The sequence below is a fragment of the Patagioenas fasciata genome, chromosome W (assembly GCF_037038585.1).
Source record: "Patagioenas fasciata isolate bPatFas1 chromosome W, bPatFas1.hap1, whole genome shotgun sequence".
In the NCBI taxonomy this organism is placed as follows: Eukaryota; Metazoa; Chordata; class Aves; order Columbiformes; family Columbidae; genus Patagioenas; species Patagioenas fasciata.
This window is the reverse complement of record NC_092559.1, coordinates 14,631,035-14,648,776: the sequence shown is the minus strand read 5'-3', so window position 1 is coordinate 14,648,776 and position 17,742 is coordinate 14,631,035.

The following is a 17,742-nucleotide window of genomic DNA, read 5'->3' as shown; positions in this document are numbered from 1 at the left end:
AAAGGAACTGTGTTATACAGGTCTCTCCGACCCGGGGACAATAGCCGTTGTCCAGAAGATGGATTTTCACCTGCTGCTTCAGCCAAACTTGCCCCCCACCGCCTCCCTGTTACTAAGGACAACGAAGAAGAGCATGCCCAGAAGCTCGCCAAGGATCCTGAGGTCACCCTGAATGCGAGGCAACGCAGGCGCAGATGGGTCCTGGCAAGCAAAGCGGGGACTTTTTGGGCCTGCGCAATTAAGCCTGGATTGTGAAACAAAGGTGGAGATTGGCCTCAAACAATGGGAATGAGGGGGGGTGAAGAAGCATAAAAGATGACTCCCGACTGGACATGGTTAAGATCTTCCCACCAGAGGATCCCGGATCACGACGCAGGACCGGCAGGACTCTACGGGACCGAAGACCAGAGGGACACCTTTGGGACTCGGTGGTGGTAATTAAAATCCTCTTTTTCCCTTTTTTTTCTTTTTTTCTTTCCCTTTTTCTCTACTCTCTCTCTATTGCATGCTACTTTACGGGCAAAATAATAAAGTAACACTGTTTGATTCAATTATAACCCCTTGGCATTTTGGTTACCTCAATTTTGTGCTTCGAGATCAAGGTAAACGAACCATCACAAGTCCATCACCAAATGGATCGTAACAGGGGAAAAGGAGAAAACTGGGCACAACAGAGACAAACCCAAGGGTACCATACCAAAGTGTGAGGGATGGGGTGCTAGCAAGGCCCTTTTGTCTGCCCTCTCATTGGAGGCAGGGGATGGAGGGCCATGTGGTAGCAAAGGCACAAGGGTTATTGATGTTAGAAACCACAGAAGAGCCTGAGAAGGATCAAAAAGGAATTAGGGCTTCTCAGTGCAAAAAGTTGGTGGGATCAGTAGCCTAGCTGAACTGCATCTATATGAATGCACACAGCATGGGCAACAAACAGGAGGAGCTGGAAGTCATCATGCGGCAGAAAAACTACAATGTAGTTGCCATCACAGAAACATGGTGGGATGACTCCCACAGTTGTAGTGCTACATTGGATGGCTATAAACTCTTCAGAAGGGATAGGCAAGGAAGGAGAGGAGGTGGGGTAGCCATGTATGTTAGGGAGTGTTTTGATTGTCTAGAGCTTAATGATGGTGACAATAGGGTTGAGCATTTATGGGTAAGAATCAGGGGGAAGACCAACAAGGCAGATATCCTGGTGGGAGTCTCTTACAGACCACCGAACCAGGATTAAGAAGCAGACAAAATATTCTGCAGGCAGCTGGGGGAAGTCTCGTGATCACTACCCCTTGTTCTCACTGGGGACTTCAACTTACCAGATGTCTGATGGAAATACACAGCAGAGAAGAAACAGTCTAGGAGACTCCTGGAGTGTCCAAATTCCTGATACAGCTGGTCAGTGAGCCAACTGGGGAAGGCACCCCACCTGTTTGCAAACAGAGAAGGATTTGTGGGTGATGTGATGGTCAGAGGTCATCTTGGGCATAGTCACCATGAAATGATTGAGTTTTCTATTCTTGGAGAAGTAAGGAGGGGGATCAGCAGAACTACTACCCTGGAGTTCTGAAGGGCAGACTTTGACCTGTTTAGGAGCCCCTTGGGGGGTTGTTCTTAAAGGTAAAGGAGTCCAGGAAAGCTGGTAGCTCTTCAAGTAGGAAGTCTTAAAGGCATGAGAGCAGGCTGTCCCCATGTGCTGAAAGATGAGCCGATGGGGATGAAGACCAGCCCTGCTGAACAGAGAGCTTCATCTAGAACTCAGGAATAAAAGGAGAATTTCTGACCTTCGGAAGAAGGGACAGGTAACAAGGACGCTGTGAATTTATGCAGGGGGAACATTAGAAGGGCCAAAGCCCAACTAGAGCTGGGCCTGGCTTCTGCTGTAAAAGGGAACAAAAAATGTTTCTATAAATACATTGGCAACAAAAGGAGGGCTAAAGAGAATCTGCGCCCTGTAGTGGACGCATCGGGAAACATAGTGACAGAGGATGAGGGAAAGGCTGAGGTACTTAATGCCTTCTTTGCCTCGGTCTTTAATAGTACAACCAGTTGTGGTCCAGGTGCAAAGCACCCTGAGCCAGAAGACAGTAAGCGGGAGAAGAATGAAGCTCCCTTGGATCCAAGGGGAAATGGTTAGCAACCTGCTACACCACTTAGACACACTCAAGTCTATGGGGCCAGATGGAATCCATCCAAGGGTACTGAGGGAGTTGGCAGAAATGCTCATCATGCCACTTTCAATTATTTATCTGAAGTCCTGGCTAACCGGGGAGGTCCCAGTTGACTGGAAGTTGACAAATGTGACACCCATCTACAAGAAGGGCCGGAAGGACAATCCAGGGAACTACAGACCTGTCAGTCTAACCTCGGTGCTGGGCGAGGTCATGGAGCAGATGATCTTGAGTAACATCACACGGCACTTACAAGAGAACCATATGATCAGGCCCAGTCAAAACAGGTTTATGAAAGGCAGATCTTGCTTGATCAACCCGATCTTCTTTTTTGACCAGGTGATCTGCTTAGTGGATGAGGGAAAGGCTGTGGATGTTCTGTACCTAGACTTTAGTAAAGCCTTTGACACTGTTTCCAACAGCATTCTCCTTGAGAAACTGCCAGTTCATGGCTTGGATGGGCGTACTCTTTCTGAGTAAAGAACTGTCTGGAGGGCTGGGCCCAAAGAGTTGTGGTGAACAGAGCCAAATCCAGTTGACAGCCACTCACGAGTGGTGTTCCCCAGGGCTCAGTATTGGGGCCAGTTCTGTTGAATCTCTTTATCAATGATCTGGACAAGGGCATTGAGTGCACCCTTAGTAAGTTTGCAGATGACACCAAATTGGGTGGGAGTGTTGATCTGCTTGAGGGTAGGAAGGCTCTACAGAGGGATCTGGACCAGCTGTATTGATGGGCTGAGGCGAATTGTATGAGGTTTAACAAGGCCAAGTGCTGGGTCCTGCATTTGGGTCACAACAGCCCCATGCAACACTACAGGAAGAGTGGCTGGAAAGCTGAACGGCAGAAAGGGACCTGAGGGTGTTGACCCCAGCTATTTTGTGATTCTTTGTTGATCCACAGTTGACTGAACATGAGCCAGCGGTGTGCCCAGGTGGCCAAAAAGACCAACAGCATCCTGGTTTGTATCAGGAACAGTGTGGCCAGCCGGACTGGAGAAGTGATTGTCCCCTGTACTCGGCACTGGTGAGGCTGCACCTTGAATACTGTATTCAGTTTTGGGCCCCTCACTACAAGGAAGACATTGAGGTACTGGAGGTAGTTCAGAAAAGGGTTCAATGAAGCTGGTGAGTGGTCTAGAGAGCAAGTCTTATGAGGAGCAGCTGAGGGAACTGGGGCTGTTGAGTAAAGGAGGCTGAGGGGAGACCTTATTGCTGTCTACAACTGCCTGAAAGGAGGTTGTAGCAAGGTGGGTGTCAGTCTCTTCTCCCAAGTAACAAGTTATGCACGGAAAGGATAAACATACTCGCAATCTTGCGAGAAGTTTTACTCACACACGTGACTGCAAGGCAAGCGGAGTCTCCATCCTGGGGAGGGGGGGCTCTCGGCGGCAGCATCTTCAGCTCGCGCTCCGAGAGACCGGTGACAATGGGCCGCGTCTCGACGAGAGAGTCCCGTTTTTATACTGGCTGATCAGACCTGACTGTAGGCATTCTAGAAGCTTCTCTGCACCCCCACACCGTGTGTGGGGTGCCCCTGAAGCCTCCAAACATCCCCCACACTGGTCACAGGTGCCCAGCGGCTCACTGGCGCCTTGGCAATCCCTTCTCCTAATGGCCCTGGCCAGGGTGCTCTGGGGCCAAACAAAAGAAGCTGTTAGCCTCAGAGAGAGAGGGAGATGTGCCTACTCCTTCCATGATGAAGGAGGGAGGGGAAGAAAGGGGGGTTTGCATTCTGCCACACTAATGTAGGTTCTTTCTGATTTAGCATGTTTTTTGGGTCACACATGCAAAGTGTTTCATCACAGGGTAAATTTGGGCTGCACCACTTAGATATAAGTGATTCATCACATACAATACTTTTGACAATTGGTTTTGTGGTGTTTTCCCTACTTCTCCCCCCTTTTTGTTTAAAAAAAAGAGAAAAAACAAAAACAAAAAACCAGTTAAGAATCAGATATGTGCACTGGACCTTGACTATGTACTCAAAATCACAAATCAAATTTAGAGGTTCCTCCTTAAAAAGCTCTAAGTAATGTAAAGCTGTGCCAAGTTCTGCTAATTGGGTTGAACCTTCAATAATTTTTACAGAATGATGCCAATTGTTATCTTCATGCCAGACCACTACAGCTTTATGAGACTTCCCAGAACCATCAACAAAAACTGTGCAAGTATGTAGGATCAGACCAGATACAAGTATGGTCTGTGACCTGATGTTAGAGACTTGCAGGTTCTGCAGCAATTTACATTTTACATTTATGCATGCCAAAAGCTGTGCTGTTAAGAAAATCAGCTAGTGCAATTTGCAAGGACATAGATTGCAAATAAAAACATCAAAATTAAATTTCACAACTGGTACATGTATGACAAAAGGATTATGGTCTATTGAGACTTAAATTCATTCCCTGCATTTCTTGATCAGAGTAACAATCAGTATATCAGTCTGTTAGCAATCTCATCATACTGTCCCACAACAACCACAGGTTTTTTCTATGTTGTAGCTATAAACAGACAAATCTGCAAGTCCAATCGAATGCAGTCAACCTGCAAGGTTGTCATAAATTTAGTCCTCAAAGTTTCCAACTCCATTTTAGCTGTCATATTTATTGGATATTGTTTTCCCTCTACCGGATCGAAGTCCTGTTTCAGATCTATCAGTGTAGTATTTGCTTTATCAAAACATTGGCTGTTAATATCAGTGGAAATACAGCATTTGAAATTTCCTTGGAGATTTCTCACTTGCAGCAAGCAGATCTGCACCATCCAAGCAGCTTCTTGTAAGACATGTAACTGAACAGGATTCTCAGAAAACATTATTTGAGCTTACAATTTACTTAACAAGTCTTGATCCAAGAGAGGTATAGGGCTTTCTGGCAACTACAAGAATTCATGTATTAAAACTTTGTTCCAAATTTGGCATTCTATTGGTCTCACAAAACGGCCTTTCTTTCATTCTCTCCCATGACCTCAAAAACTAACACGGTGAATTTACTAAGAAGTCTCTTACAACCAGTTACCACAAAATAAGTCTATTAAAAAAAAAATTTGGTTTAATTTCCCAGCTTCATTAGAACTATGGACCCACTGGCAATGCCTTTAAATTTCAACCCTCAGACTCCTTCATGCAGTATTACAGTTCTCTAGCAGTAACATTACTGGGGGACGGAATAAAACCTCTCGCCCCCATCTGGGATGGCAGGATCTCCAGTCTAGCATGAAAACAAATCAGTTCGAACTCCACATCAAACCAACCTGTCTGCACTCAAATCAGTACCACTCTGACCCAGAGAAGCACTGAGCATTCTGACCTCCCCAAAGCTGACCAGTGTGAAAAGACTGACTTCAGCAAGGAGGTAAAAGGATGAGCTCTCTCCCCAGATGTGCCAAAACCTAGGAGACAAGATAGAAGCAAAAAGAAACATCACCAACAACCCCTGATTCAAAGCCGAGAAGCAACACAGTGCCACAACAAGGATGGATGACAATACTCCAGAGAAAAAAAACAGAGCGGGGGGAGTAAAGCCCCCCTTTCTCCGCTTAGCAGTGGGAAAACGGGTTTTTTCCTTTTTTTTTTCTTTTTTTCTTCTTTCTCTTCTTGCTACAGTTCAGATGTAGCCAAGGCCACGCAGCTGGCGTATTCGCTGGTACGAAGTGGGAGGCTCTGGAAAACTCCTCAGTTACAATGAGCTGAGTTTATCTCGCAACTCGACACAGGCCTGGGATATTTTGCTTTTTTGTTTTCCCATTTCATTCCAACCATAATGCACTTTATACGCAATTCCAAGTAGCTCAGTAATAGTTACATTCCTCAGCCCCATTTACCTTTTGAAATTTACAGATGTCAAAAACCAGCATATTAAACATCAATCCATTATTCCATTTCTCTAGATCCAAATTAGTTCATATTCTAGCAACTTTTAAATACAACCTCATACAATACCAAGGCCACATCCATCATAGCATTTAGTTATTTTCTCTTTTCTTTTCTTTTCTTTTCTTTTCTTTTCTTTTCTTTTCTTTTCTTTTCTTCTCTTCTCTTCTCTTCTCTTTTCTTTTCTTTTCTTTTCTTTTCTTTTCTTTTCTTTTCTTTTCTATGTGAATCAGAATGTAACAATTTAAATTCTTTTCTGGTCTCAAAAATGGCAAATTAACTTACAGTACCATACTTCACCAAATTTTTTCCAAAGTTCTGCAAAACAACATTAATTGCAATACAGCACTGAAACCCTGAATTCCACATTTAAGCCACATTTTAGTACAGTATCATTTCAAGTTTTATTTTTTCAGAATATTTCCTAAGGGGGAACAAGGTGGAATTTTAGCAGTGGAACCGATTCCCATTTTGTAGTTATCTCCCCAAACAAAATTCTTTTGGTACCAAACATATATATACGCAAACTAAAATACTGAGTTCAGATATGAAAACCAAATACCAAGTTCAAATATGCAGATGGATCACAGTTATACTTACTGAAGACAATATCTCGATTTTAGCATTGCACCTTTGAACTGCTTACTGCTCAGCCAGGTAGCGGTGCCGCTGGGTCTCCCTGACAAAACAGGTCAGTGCGCGCTGGAGCCCCATCGGCACCGGCCCCCCCCGCCACTGCAGCAAGCTGGATCGGGCAAGGCTTTTAATAGCGTCTCATCTGGGGTGCTACAACTGTTATCCCAAAACCAGGGTTCTTTACTTGGTGTGGACACACAAGAGCCAAATTTAGTACATAGTGATGAAACACAGCCCATCACAGAGTTGTGCAAGTCTGAATGCCGGAATAAAGCTAGCATGCTAGAAAGAGAAATAACAGCTACTACACACAAAATTTTACCATCACATTCACGCAGTAAAGAACTAAATTACTCATGATCTTCTGTATTATCACAAAATGCACATTTTGAGTCCATGGATTCTCATGATTTAACAGTCTGTGAAATCACTGCACCACACAACAAAGAGCTACTAAAACTGCAACATGCTTAAACAGATACCCACAAAGAAGGTTAATGAAGAAAGCATCTTGCAGACTTCAGCAAGTTTACTGTGACCTGTGTGTTATCAGTTAACTCTCTCTCAGTTTGTTGAAGTTCAAACCGCCCTGCCTGTAAAACTGAAATGATTCAATGATCTTTGTAGAGTTTTATTTTTCTCCTGCTCTTCTCGCTTTAGAAACAACGAAGTGTTATACTTCAAGGTTCTATTCTCCGGACACTTTTCCCAATCATTAAACTTACACAGCAGCCACCATTAATTACAATATTTCACAAGATTTTCGTTCCTCATATTTCAAGTGCTTTCCTATGTTTTAAAACACCTCCCAATACAGATTTCTTAACAACACGACTGAAAACAGTCGTTTCCAACCCCATCTCCTAAGTAAAAACCATGAGAAGAGGGAGGGAGGGGGGGAAAGCACAGGGCTGCTTGCAGCGCAAGTGGGAAAAGTGGGGAGAAGGTTTTACGGCACACTTATACCACAAAGAAACAATTCTGACAACAACCAGTAAAACTCACGTTCCTGACAAGCTGCTTGATTTTCAGAGAGGCAATACACAGAAACACATAATATGTACTGTAAAACTCGCAGATAACATGTTGATAGCAAACATTAGCATCCTCTACTGCTAATTACAACACCATTTCTTCCTTAGCTTCTAAGTTTTGAACCTGCTTATTGATGACCTCTTGAAGACGGTCAATAAATTGCATGTAATTCTCGTTGGGACCCTGATTAATAGTTGCAAATGATTTGGCTGCTTTGTCAGTTTCAGGCACCTTTATCATAGCTTGATATGTGAGGTCTCTTGACTGCCTCAGGATTTCAGAAACTTATTGTGCCTGTAGTTGCGGTATGCCAATTAGTGTCTCTTCCAAGAGTTGGGGGGTACCTGCCCCTTTCAATGAATCCCCATCGTTCTGTCTGAAATGATCTATTGCTGTTACGTTGCATAGGTCTAATTTTGCTTTGAGTCTTTCATGGTTTTTATCTGATCTTGGGGCAACTCGTACACATACTCCTTTTAACTTTTCAAGAATATGCTGCAAACCCTCATCTTCATCCATGTCATCAGATAACGTGGACTTGAACAGTGCTGGAGAATCATTAGTAACAGGGGGGTTTGGCCTTTTTCTTTTTTTTTTTTTTTCAAATCTAGTCCAGGGAAGCCACCCCCCTCCCCTGTCTCTGCATGTTCCCATTGCTCTTTTAATCCTCTCAAAGTCTCTAGCAACAAGTGCCATGTTGTTAACAGTTCAGTTGTTTCTTTGCATCTTTCACTAGTGCTTTGCCCCATAGTAACACAGTCCTTCCTTCGTAAAGTCAATTCCAGAGGGCTAATACCCTGCTTCTTCAGAAGCAACTTCCATGTAGATAATATAATACCCTCTTCTTTAGATAAGTTCCACCCCCCTGTTCCCGGTAGCTCACCAACTCTTGGCGTGGTGTCTTTTCAAGGATCCGGATCTTCGGCAGCTCCCCCCTGCTGCTCTATCAGCTGTACCGGGCTCCGTCTCCACAGCTTGTCTTCGGCTACCACAGCTTCACCGCTGTCTCTTCTTCATGCGAGATCCTTCTTCATACAGGATCAGGTCGGGGTCACCGTATGTCGTGGTTGAGACGGACAAACAACATAGACCAAGTTCTTCCAGGATGAAAGTAGTAGATGCCATTTAATGCCACAGGAAATCAAGTGTGATCACAGTCAGTTATAGCCATCATAATATATGTAATATGCTGCGTATTTGTTGTCTCATCTCTCAGCAGCCATTCTGGTGTCTAGGATGAAATGAAGAGACAGAAGAACTACTTGGCCCTCCATCCTCCAGAGTACCCAACCTGGTATGGTTTGCACAGAAAGATGTAAACCTGTTTTCTTCAGACTGCTCACATTCTTTGCATCTCACCAGCAGCAAGAAGGAAGCAGCACAGTTGTTCAGTAAGTTCAGTGTGCTGCATGTTAATTGACTTGATATAATAATAGACTCATCATAGAATGGTATGTGTGGCGATGAAGAACGACGCACACGTGGACGCAGATAAAGACGTGCACACACAGGCAGAGGTCATGTTCAGCAGGGAACAAAGAGCAAGGCAGAGCTAAGCTGAGTCAAGCTGAGGCTCTTTTTATTAACCATTCTCAATTTATAGATTTACAGATAGGGACCTGGACTAAGACGTTAGACAGGATGTTTTTTCAATAATTGTTATTCCAAACACGCCACACTCATGTTGTGACTGTGTTCAGTCACATTCCCACTCATTCACAGCCCAGGCCTGTGTCGAGGGTTAAGATTGCGGGGTGACAATCAAACCCTGGCAGATGTATTGTTAACCTCCTCTCCCCCCCACTTCCCCCTTTTGCCCCTCCCTCTCCCCCCTTCCCACTCAGGACAGGCGATCGGTAGGGAAAGAAGGACAGAGAGAAGAGAGTTGGAAAAGTTAAAGATGTTTTACTAATGCTACTAATAAGAATAGAGAAAATAATACAAAATATACAAAACCAATCTTGTAAGTCTCAGCAACTGCAGAGCCAGCACCCAAAGTCCTGGATTAGACTCTGTAGCCAACCGGAGCTGGATTCAGTCTGTCACCAGGCCTCAGTTCGCAGGGACGACCAGCAAGGTCCTCTCCTAATGTCAGCCATGAGGAAAAAAGGGAAAAAGGGCATAAGGATGAGATCCTCGTGATCTCCCACTTTTATATGAAGTATTCACGTGAATGGAATGTTATACACCGTTGGTCAGTCTCTCGGTCATCAGTTTCTTGTTGCCCCTCTCGTGAGATGTCCATCTGTGCTTATCAATAAGTTTGCATTCCATTGCTAGGTTTAACCAAAACATGTGTTGGGTTCTCCAGGAAAATGCAGCTAACATGAAGGCTTTAGCTGACAGGCAAATTCACTAAAAGAGAAACTTGTTTTTAACAAAACCAGGACATTCCACCCCTTATAATATGACATTCACTGAATACTTATCAATACAATCTATCAATACAATCTAATTAATCACTACTACTATATATATATATACATATGTACATATATACACAGGAGTAATTAATCAGTGGACCATCCTTTGAAAAGTTCATTAAGTTCATTTTGTCACAACAGTCTCCCAGGGCAGGAAAAATGGTACAAGTGCATCTCATGAACACTGTGGGTTAAGGACACCACTTCGAAGAAGGTGTCGGGCGCCACTCGAAGAAGCTAGCTCTAGTTTCATCACCATTGTCTTGATCTGTAAGACACTTATTAAACATTGTTAGTGCGGCAATTCACATCATACAGTTCAGCATTGCATATTTTCACCTAAAATCAAATCCCCTTGAGGTACACACCGAACTTCTCCATCCTTAAGCATCACCCACCAGGTGCTGCCAGGTCCCTGGGCAAAAACAATCCCACGAATAGGTTTGCCTTTGCCTGAGGCAGGAGTAACCCAGACTGCCTTTCCTAAGATATTTTTCATGTGTACTACAGGGACTTTATCTCCTTCTACAGTCCGTAGAATTTCTGATTGGGCAGGCCCGGCTCGATTGGTTGATCCCCTAGTGTTGACCAACCAAGTGGCTTTTGCTAAATGTGAATCCCAGTTTTTAAAGGTTCCACCACCAAGTGCCTTTAGTGTAGTTTTTAACAAACCATTGTACCTTTCAATTTTCCCAGAGGCTGGTGCATGATATGGAATATGATATACCCACTCAATACCATGTTCTTTGGCCCAATTGTCTATAGTACTGTTTTTGAAATGAGTACCATTGTCTGATTCAATTCTTTCTGGCGTACCGTGCCGCCAAAGGACTTGCTTCTCAAGGCCCAAGATAGTATTTTGGGCTGTAGCATGAGGTACGGCATATGTTTCCAACCATCCAGTGGTTGCTTCCACCATTGTAAGTACATAACGCTTACCTTGACGTGTTTGTGGAAGTGTAATATAATCAATCTGCCAAGCTTCTCCATACTTATACTTTAACCATCGCCCCCCATACCATACAGGTTTTAACCGTTTTGCTTGTTTGATTTCGGCGCAAGTTTCACATTCATGAATAACCTGTGAAATAGTGTCCATAGTTAAATCCACCCCTCGATCACGAGCCCATTTGTATGTTGCATCTCTACCTTGATGCCCTGAAGCATCATGGGCCCATCGAGCTAGGAAAAGTTCACCTTTATGTTGCCAGTCCAAGTCCACCTCAGCTACATTAATCTTAGCAGCTTGATCCGCTTGTTGGTTGTTTAGATGTTCCTCGGTGGCTCGACTTTTAGGCACATGAGCATCTACATGACGAACTTTCACAGGCAGCCTCTCTAGCCGAGCAGCAATGTCTTGCCACAGTGTGGCAGCCCAAATGGGTTTACCTCTGCGCTGCCAGTTGCTTTTCTTCCATTGCTGTAGCCACCCCCACAAGGCATTTGCTACCATCCATGAGTCAGTATAGAGATAAAGTATTGGCCACTTCTCTCGTTCAGCAATGTCCAAAGCCAGCTGGATGGCTTTCACTTCTGCAAACTGACTGGATTCACCTTGTCCTTCAGTGGCTTCTGTAACTTGTCGTGTGGGACTCCACACAGCAGCTTTCCACCTTCGATGTTTTCCTACAAGACGACAGGATCCATCTGTGAACAGTGCATACTGCTTATCAGTCTCTGAAAGCGCATTATATGGTGGTGCTTCTTCAGCACGTTTTACTTCATCCTCATCTGGAGACATCCCAAAGTCTTTGCTTTCTGGCCAGTCTGTAATCACTTCTAATATACCTGGACGGTTGGGACTTCCAATTCGAGCTCGTTGCGTGATCAGTGCAATCCATTTACTCCATGTAACTTCGGTTGCATGATGTGGAGAGGGAACCGTCCCTTTGAACATCCAGCTCAGCACCGGCAGTCGAGGTGCCAGGAGGAGCTGTGCTTCAGTGCCGATCACTTCTGAAGCAGCTCAAACTCCTTCAGATGCTGCTAGTATCTCCTTTTCAGTTGGAGTATAGTTGGCCTCAGATCCTTTGTATCCTCGACTCCAAAAACCTAAGGGTCGACCTCGGGTTTCTCCCGGTGCTTTCTGCCAGAGGCTCCAGGTAAGTCCAGTATCTCCGGCTGCGGTGTAGAGCACATTTTTAACATCTAGTCCAGTTCGGAGTGGTCCAAGGGCCACCGCATGAGTTATCTCACACTTAATTTGTTCAAAGGCTTGTCGTTGTTCAGGGCCCCACTCAAATTGGTTCTTTTTACAAGTCACTCGATAGAGAGGGCTCACAATGTGGCTGTAGTCAGGAATATGCATTCTCCAAAAACCTACAACGCCCAAGAAAGTCTGTGTCTCCTTTTTATTAGTAAGTGGAGACATTGCTGCAATTTTGTTGATCACATCCATTGGGATCTGACGACGGCCATCTTGCCATTTTATTCCTAAAAACTGGATCTCTCGTGCAGGTCCCTTGACCTTGCTCCGTTTTATGGCAAAACCAGCATCCAAAAGAATATGAATTATTCTCTCACCTTTCTCGAAGACTTCTTTCGCTGTGTCGCCCCATACGATGATGTCATCAATATATTGCAAGTGTTCTGGAGCTTCACCTTGCTCCAGCGTGGTCTGGATCAGTCCATGGCAGATGGTAGGACTGTGTTTCCACCCCTGGTGCAAGCGATTCCATGTATACTGGATGCCCCTCCAAGTGAAAGCAAACTGCGGCCTGCACTCTGCTGCTACAGGAATAGAGAAAAATGCATTAGCAATGTCAATTGTAGCATACCACTTGGCTGCCTTTGACTCCAGTTCAAATTGCAGTTCTAGCATGTCAGGCACAGCAGCACTCAGTGGTGGTGTAACTTCATTCAGGTCACGACAGTCTACAGTTAGTCTCCACTCGTCACTAGACTTACGCACTGGCCAGATTGGGCTGTTAAAAGGTGAGCGAGTCTTACTGATCACACCCTGGCTTTCCAATTGACGGATCAGCTACTGGATAGGAGTCAAAGAGTCTCGATTGGTGCGATATTGTCGGCGATGCACCGTTGTGGTAGCAATTGGCACCTGCTGATCGTCAACCCTCAGCAGTCCTACAACAGAAGGGTCATCTGAAAGACCAGGCAAATCAGACAGCTGTTCAATTTTCTCAGTGTCCACAGCTGCTATACCAAATGCCCACCTATACCCTTTTGGGTCCTTAAAATACCCTCTCCTGAGGTAGTCTATACCAAGGATGCACGGAGCATCTGGACCAGTCACAATGGGATGCTTTTGCCAGTTTTTTCCAGTTAGGCTCATTTCAGCCTCTACAACAGTCAGCTCCCGGGATCCCCCAGTCACTCCAACAATATTGATGGATTGCGTTCCTTTATAATTAGAAGGAATTATTGTGCACTGAGCACCAGTGTCCACTAAAGCTTTGTACTCCTGGGGTTGTGTTGTACCAGGCCATAGTATTTGTACAGTCCAATAAACTCTGTTATCCCTTTCCTCCACCTGGCTGGAGGCAGGACACCTCTAATTCCTGTTTTGCACAGTCTCTGGGTGTGAATTAGAGGTTCCTTCAAGAGCATCAGAATCTCTTCTGCTCCTTTTGTAAACTGGAGCAGCCACCTTCCAGGACAGCCTGACAACATTTACACATCACACATCCTTGGGGCCGGTGTTCCGGCCCAAGATACCATTCTCATGAGCCTGGACTATCACTCCTTATAATAATGAAAAACATACTTCTGTATAACCTTACCAAGGTCCTTTATATTTTGACTAATTGCTGTGATTTAATCATGTTAGTATTATTTCTTCTTTGACCATCTCGATGGTCATGTTAGTATTTATCTTCCTTTATCATCCAAGTGGTTGGAACCTCACATCCTGCTGTTCCCACTGTATGGTTTGGAAGGGACCTTAAAGATCATCTAGTTCCAACCACCCTGCCATGGGCAAGAACACCTTCCACTAGATCAGGATGCTCAAAGCCCCAGACAACCTGCCCTTGAACACTTCCAGGGATGGGGCATCTGGAACTTCTCTGGACAACCTGTTCCAGTGCCTCATCGCTCTCATGGTGAAGAATTTCTTCCTTATAGTTAATCTAAATCTACCCTCTTTCAGTTTAAAGCCATTACCCCTTTTTCCTATCACTACATGCCCTTGTAGAAAGTCCCTCTCTAGCTTTCTTGTAGGCCCCCTTTAGGTACTGGAAAGCTGCTATAAGGTCTCCCCGGAGCCTTCTCTTCTCCAGGCTGAACAACCTCAACTCTCTCAGTCTTTCTTCATAGGAGAGGTGCTCCAGCCCTCTGATCATCTTCGTGGACCTCCTCTGGACTTGCTCCAAGAGGTCTATGTCCCTCTTATGTTGGGGGTCCCAGAGCTGAATGCTGAACTCCAGGTGGAGTCTCACAAGAGCAGAGGGGGAGAATCACCTCCCTCAACCTACCGCCTAGCCTCCTTGCCATTCTTGCACAATTTCCATACATTCCACCCCCTTGCTCAGGGGACAGCTTCTGCTAGGACCAGCAAAGCCAGAGTTGTTCATTTGGGTTTGTGAGGTGTAGCACAGAGCAATTTACAGGGGCATACAATAAACACATATAGAAAAAGAAAAAAACATATTTCTACAATAATGTTTTAAATTAGGTGTCCCATTCACTTTGTCAAGGAATTAGTCATTCAGCCAGGCATTATCAGTAGATTGTTTCACTTGCTGCATTAATCCCAAAGATGTGAGATGTCTTCTTCCATGTTGACTAGTTCATCATTATGTTGAAGCACCACATGCCTTCAAAATAAGCAGCATTTGCAGCCACTACCTACTTAGAGGAAACCACAAGAAGAAACATTAATGTTAAAATCCCTTAGCATGGCACAATTCTGTAATACAGCTACAAGGGTTGTCATGCTAGTGAAACACATTGTTAAGAGATCTGCAACCGTTAATTTCTCCTAAATATTAAAGGTAAATGATTAGGCTACAGTAGAGGCTGAACAGATCTAAGTTTACCAGGATAAATCTAAGTTAATCAATAGGAGTGTTGTCACCTTCCAGTAATACATATGCTGTTGCTCCAGCTCCTTTAGTTTAACAACCTGGGTTTAACAACCTGGTGTGGGGTAATTGCCCATGCAGACTGAAAAGTCGTGGCCTGCACGTTTTCAGATTGGACTTCACTTTGATATTGGGTCTGTGACACCAAGAACATTGTTCCAATGCTGTCTCCTCTAGATAAAACACGTGTTCACTGAAGATACCTGAAATACAAGAACTCGAGAATCTGATATTAGCAGAGGATGTAACATAAGAAGAGAAGTCAACGTGCAAAACCATACAGTATTCTCTGGAATTATATAAATTTTTGCATCTAGATCAATAGGTTGCAGTCCCACTTCACAATCCATTGATGTGAATAATTCCATTTTCTCTGTAGTTAGCCCTGACACTGTGTCCACAGAAGTGTATACATATTGCCACCCCCTAGAGGGGAGTAGGGGGCTGATATAATCGACCTGACAGGTATTCAAGGCCCATTGACCACGTTTTATCTTTCCCCATGGCCTATATAATGCCCTTAAATTAACTTTGTACAAGTGGCACAATGATGTGAGCATGTTTTACAAGTATATAATAGCAAAGCGGGTTGATTATGAGCAATGTCCCATGCCTGTGCAGCATAAGCTGATCCATGTCCACAAGCTATATGCATACTTAGAGCTTGAGCATGAAGTTCAGCAGAGGTCATATTATCTGCTTCCTTACTGTTTTGCGGCTCAAGTGAATCAACTTTATTGTGCTCTTCTATTAATCCTTCACAAGGGGAATCCTCCTCCACAGATGATTTAGGGATAAAAGTTCTCCAATGCCCTAAAAATCCTAAAAAGGCATGTAATTGTTTTACTGCAGCTGGTACAGAAAACTGCTGGACTGTGTGATATACCTTATCTGGTATTTCTCGAAGCTGCCTATGCCAAACTATTTCTAAAAATAGTACAGTAGCACTAGGGTCCTGTGTTTTAGTCAGATTAATTGCCCAGCCTTGGTCCTGTAAATACACCTTCAAAAATTCAGCAGCTGCTTCAGTTTCTTGTTGTGACACTGCCATAATCAACAGATCATCAATATAATGGCAATCAGTAATGGTACCCAACCATAATGCTATATTAGCTACTATGATTTGATGGCAAACGGAGGGACTGTATTTGTATCTCTGAGACAACACTCGGCAAGTGTATTGCTTTTGTTGCCAGGTAAAGGCAAACTGGTCTTGCATTGAGGTGACAGGCGGGGTGGGGGGTGGGTGCAGTGTTGGCAGTGGGACTAGGGCTGGTTGATTTTTTTGCATAAACATTAACTTTTGCAAGCGGCAAAACATTTCTGATGGTGTGATCCCACCTATTTCTAATCATGGGATACCAGCTTGTACAAAATCATTCCATATTTGTGTCCGCCTCACCCGTGCTGTAACTCCTTTCAGTTTTGCTGGCTTTCCTTTATTCACCACCCAAACAGAGGGTCCTGAAATTACAGCCCCAATTCCCCTCAAGGCATTTACTAGAGTGCCTGCATTGCCCGTAGCATTTGTCACTGTTGGCAGAATCACGGGTATTAGTGAGGCAGGCGGTCCTCTAAGAAGTTGCATTTTAATACTTCTTGTCACTGCTACCCTGTCCAGATCGGATCCCATAATCAATGCAGATGCCACCCCCATCCACCACACTAAATTAATACCATCCTCCATTGTGCACCAGTTTCCACAGGACAACACACATTCAACAGGTTCAACATATGCTGTTAAAACTGCAGCACACAAACACTGACATAGCGTAGGTGCAATAATATCTTGCCCGTCAGGACCTCTGACATTTTGCAGTTGAGCATATCCTCGTATCAGATCATCATTGGCTATAGGGCTTAATAAAACTTTTTCATCTGCTAATAAATGGATAGACGCATCTCCACTCTCCCAAGCTGGCAAAATCCGTGCCAGTATTCCTTCCCCACTCTTCTGCTTCTCGGAGAGTGAGTACACGTGATCTGCCCCTCCTCATCTGCTTGTTCCCGCTGCCACATCATTTGTATGGGGGGCTGTGCTCCCACCACCTCCCTGCCATTTAAGTCAGGATCAAATTAAAACTCAATATTGGAGACTGAGGATTCACTCCAAATATTTCCATCCCATTCCTCGGGATTCCAAGATCATTTTGTGGTGAGAGATGGACAGATCTTGACAAAGCCACTCAGAGACTGAAAGGGCCTGTAAAAGCCCGAAAAAATCTGATGGGGATTTACAGAGCCCAGCAGAGCCCGAAAGAGCCTGACAAAGCCCAACAGAGCCTGACAAAGCCCAACAGAGCCTGACAGATAGCAACAGAGACCGACAGAGCCCCAAAGGGGCTTACAGAGCCTCACAGGTCCTGACAGAAGCCTTCAAAGCCCGACAGAGACCGACAAAGCCCAACATGGATCAAAAAAGCCCAACAAAGCCTGATGTAGCCTGACAGATAATGACAGAGCCCAACAAAGCCAGAGAAAACCCAAAAGATCCCAACAAATTCTGAAAGAACTCGACAGGGCCTGAGAGAGCATGACAGGGCCCAACAAAGACCAACAGAGCTTATAGGGCCTGA